This window comes from Leptonychotes weddellii, chromosome X, assembly GCF_054177405.1.
Source record: "Leptonychotes weddellii isolate Sample4059 chromosome X, ASM5417740v2, whole genome shotgun sequence".
Taxonomy (NCBI): Eukaryota; Metazoa; Chordata; class Mammalia; order Carnivora; family Phocidae; genus Leptonychotes; species Leptonychotes weddellii.
In genome coordinates this window covers 27,976,956-27,981,474 of record NC_138385.1, presented here as the reverse complement: position 1 = coordinate 27,981,474, position 4,519 = coordinate 27,976,956, and the positions used below count along the sequence as shown (strand labels likewise).

General features: G+C 41.9%; 1 long non-coding RNA gene across 1 annotated transcript; it reads left to right on the top strand.

Annotated features, from left to right (window-relative positions):
* The first annotated feature begins 1,437 nt into the window (after positions 1 to 1,437).
* LOC115944388 (uncharacterized) lies at positions 1,438 to 3,900 on the top strand. Its single transcript, XR_004078946.2, has 3 exons — positions 1,438 to 1,659; positions 2,996 to 3,059; positions 3,507 to 3,900. It is a non-coding gene; the product is annotated as an uncharacterized LOC115944388 (long non-coding RNA).
* The last annotated feature ends 619 nt before the right edge of the window (positions 3,901 to 4,519 follow it).

The window sequence follows — 4,519 nt, the reverse complement described above, 5'->3', positions numbered from 1 at the left end:
ATCACATTACGTGCCCTTCTTAATGCCCATCATCCAGTGACCCCATCCCCCCCACCCCCACCCCTCCAACATCCCTTGGTTTTTTTCCTAGAGTTAAGAGACTCTCATGGTTTGTATCTTCCTTTACTTCTGATCCTCCACTGCTGAAGACCTCTGGGGCAAGGCTGGGCCCTCCTTTGAGGGTTCAGGGAAAGAAGGGGCCAAGAAGCATACTCCTCTTTTGAAGAGGGAGTGAGAGGAGAATTTTTAAACTTGCCATATTATGAAATTTTTGCATGACCTTAAGCAAAGTCATATAGCCTCTCTGCTTTCACTCCACATCTGTACTCATCCACAAGCATCTATGTAAATGGAAAATGAGAAAAAAAGAAAGCCCTTCACAAATGCCGTACAGATGCAAGTTAGTTTTATTATTATACAAAATGATCCAGGGTCAAAGCCAGAAGTAGTTTTTAAACATTTTTATATAAAATAGTTTTGATCTTTAATGACCAGAATTCTTAGTCATGGTGAATATTTTTATATAATGGTTGGTCTGGGACCTTCTTTTCTGAAAATATTAAAAGTTAGAATTAAAATCGTGACGCCTTTATTACTTGTGCAATGTTTAGTTCTTATTTGACTTTTAAAAATCTGAAGGCTTTAAACAATCTTCTGTGATTAATTTTAAGACACTATTTAAATGCCCTACTGAGCATAACTTCAAGTCTCTTTTATTCGTCTTCCATAGAATCTGTAACGAAGTAGAATTCTTTTCAACTCATTTAGATTTTTCTGGGATTTGGTGCCATCAGGAGAGTTAGGCATTTTATCATTCAAGATCCTGAAAATGACTTTCAAAGAGTTAGTCATCTGAGAGTGGAACATGAAAGTTCAGAGAATACAAATTTGATTACATTTGAGACTAACTACATAAAACTAAACTACATATGAGCCCCTAAAAACAGGCCCAGAGCAGCAGAAATACCAGAAAGCTGTGAATCAGCAAAATTCTTACCTTTCTCTTTTTTTACTCCTAAGAGTCAGGAGCACCAGCCTCATTAAAAGAGCCAACAGACAAAACCTTTGATAGAGTGGGATCTCCATCTGCTTGGAGAACAGAGGGATCTCTCTGGAGTTTTCAATATAGCGATATGTAGATACTGTGTTCCACATTTCCCCTACAGTTTTTGGAAGAAAAAAAATGAACCCTGTACTTCTAAATTACTTCACAGGGTTGTTTGGTTGAGGATTAACTCCTGAATTGCTGTGGAGACAGATGTCCTCACCAGCTTTCAAAAGATCTGTGCCTCTGAGAAGAGTTGTGTGTCTAAAGGATGATTCATCCAGCTGGATCTCTTTGTGGTGATTTTCCGACAACCGTATGTAAGGGAGGAGGAGAGAGGGAGGGGGGAGGAAGGGATGAGTAGATATTGGTCGAGCAGAGGGGGTCAGGGGAGAAGGATTGGGGGATTTTAGCAAGCCAAAGTTAACAACAGTAGAAACCAGAATTATGGCTTTAGACCCCTGAAATGGAAGAAAATTGTGGCATGAGGCGAGACAGTTTTCCTGGTACATGCAGAAGGGTATGAAAGAAGGAGTGAGCTCTCAGAAGTGGCAACTAGAGTCTTCAGAAGGAACTGGCAAGAAAGATACTCGCTTCTCTTCTTATTCACATCTGTGAGTACTGTGTTAATCTTCAATTTTGCCTTAAAATAGGATTGCTCTTTCTTTAGGCTTTATAGGTAAAGGTGCAGTCTGGTCTTTGTAGCTAATAATTTATGAGAATGCTTGAAGATTTAATTGCGTTAAGCATGATGATAAAAATCTGCTATCTGAAGATATGATGCAGTGAAGTTTCAATGTAATTTGAATGGAATTAGGCATGTGTCCCTGTTATAGCTAATAGAACATGAGTATCAATAGTTCTCTGCAGGCTATTAGGAATGAACTTGAATATACCTTTACCTTTAGAGTTTTGAAACCCACTGACATTATTCTACTGACAAATTAACTGGATTATCTTGAAGGCATTTGAGTTTTTAAAAGTCAAACTATTTTGCTCATGTCCTTTAGTGGAAAGGAATAATCTTTTTATAAGAATGGTAGAAGGAATACTGGGAAGGGGGAAGAGAAATCCAGGAAATGTGGGGAAAATTTTTTGAAGGACACTTCTTTCTTCTAAATACATGTACAGCTCATGGTCCAGAGGTATCACACACCAGGGTTCTGAGAGATTTTATAGGTAAGATTGTTGATTATCGAGAATGGGAAAATATATCAAAAGATTTGAACAGGGGACTGCCATTCCGATTATTAATAAGGAGAAGAAAATGGATCCTTTATAGATCAGTGGATATGTGTTCAGAGTTGTGAATGAATTTAGAAGGGGTTAAGAAAGGGGTGGTTTATAAGCTCTTATTAGAGAAAGCAATGATCCTTTGAATCCAGCAGGAAGTCACCAAGAAAAGTTCTATGGGGCCATTTCTTTCCTTGCTAAGGGAGATGGGGGAAACTGTCTAGGCATAGACTACTCAGATCACTCCTCTCCCCAACCATCCTTTTGTGGCACGTGACACAATTGATTACTTTTTCATTACTTTTTGAAATACTCTTGCTCCGTAATTCTATAGAATGTTTTCTATCTCTGACTGCTCCTTGCAACCTTGAGTTTCATTTCCCTATGCCAATATAAACTATATCCTAACTGTTGTATTCCTAAGCATTTGATCTTCTGGATGACTTCACTCTGTTGCTTCAATTCCTACCAATTAGCTCATGATTCCTAGAGCCCTATCGGAGCCCCAAACCTCTGTCCTTGGATTTGCACAGGGAGCTCGAACTCAACACATTCAAAATAAATGCAATTCTTGCACCCTCCAGCCTGAGTTTCTCTCTCCTGCCTGAGTTTCCCTGTCTCTGCGAACTGCCTTGCTGTTACCAAAGCCAGAAAACTGGGTGTCATCCTTAACTAGTGTCTTCACAGGCCGAATGAAACAAGACATTTTTTTCGCAGAGAGAACCATGAGATACTGCACGAGAATGACCTAAGCCCCCACCCAAGAAAGCAGCCCAGCTTGGTAAGTAGGCACTGCAGGAAGTGGGACTTAGCAGCAGTACACGAAAATCTCTTTAGTGCTTTTGCCTGATTTTTAGATTCAGTATGCATCGGTAGTTTGATGTAGCTGCTGGAGAAGGCAATAATTCCTTCAGCTGCATCGACAGAAGAAAATCTAGAGTGAGGAACCGAAGGGTTCAATCTGCTCCTGATGCTGCACTTGAATAATCTGGTGGGGAAGTAGGAATTGCTACGGAAGAGAGCAGCCGTGCTCACTTACAATGCAAGCAATAGTGAGAATATTCTACAGGCCACTAAAGATCAAATAACCTCCAATAGCCCTTTTAAATCTCTTTTTCTATCAACACATTATATTTTAGGTTTAAAATGATAAGTAATTACATTTAATGGAGATTCATTTGCATTTTCAATTTTAAAAGTAATCATTGCATTTTGATTTTACCCACAGGTGTGTTTGTGGGGGCCAAGTGGCTACGGATAAGAATTTGTGAGTTCCTTTGTTCCCTGATTTCCGAGCCAGGGAAAGACCTCTACAGGCGCTACTGAGAGGGAGACAATTTACCTTCATGACCTTCCCTTCTTAACACAGTTCCCCTGCAGAGGAAGAAGATGGGTGGGGGAGGGGATGTAATCAGTATAGATCACTTGCATGTTACCTCCTTTAAGAAGAGAGCACAGGGGCGCCTGGGTGGCTCAGTCGTTGGGCGTCTGCCTTCGGCTCAGGTCATGATCCCGGGATCCTGGGATCGAGCCCCGCATCAGGCTCCCTGCTCAGCGGGAAGCCTGCTTCTCCCTCCTTCACTCCCCCTGCTTGTGTTGCCTCTCTCGCTGTGTCTCTCTCTGTCAAATAAATAAATAAAATCTTTAAAAAAAAAAAAAAAAGAAGAGAGCACAGTAAGGGGAAGGGCATCCGGTTCGGAGACAGATAGTCCCTTACTTTCCTCATGCATAAGGTAGAGGGCTCCAGTCCCAGCCTCAAGGGCCATTAGGCGTCAATGAGTGGCACACTCGAAATATGGGTTATAGTTGGCATTTCCTAACACCGTCTTTGCCCAGAGGCCACAGCAACACTGGAGAGGATGGGAGACATTCGCCGGGTAGCAATAGGCAGTCTGGAAGCTGGCTTCAAGCGGGCCAGGGTTTGTCTCGGTGCTTTGCCTCCTTGGCTGTCCCTTCTCCTTGACACTTCCCTTCCACTCAGCCTCTATTTTTAAAGATGGCGATTTAAAAAAGAATGGAAATGCCTCGCGGACATCCTCTGGTTCACACCTGCCCTATTTCTACTATAAGCGGGGCACCTGTTTGTAAGGGGAAGGCTGAGGGTGAAATTATAAAAGGCAGGATGAGAAAAGCAGTGATGGGGTGGGGGTGGGGCAGGGGCGGGATGGCGGTCTAGGGAAAGGAAGCAGGGGGAAGAATTTCAATTTGATTCAATGGCTGAGAAGAATCTACTGTAGGAGA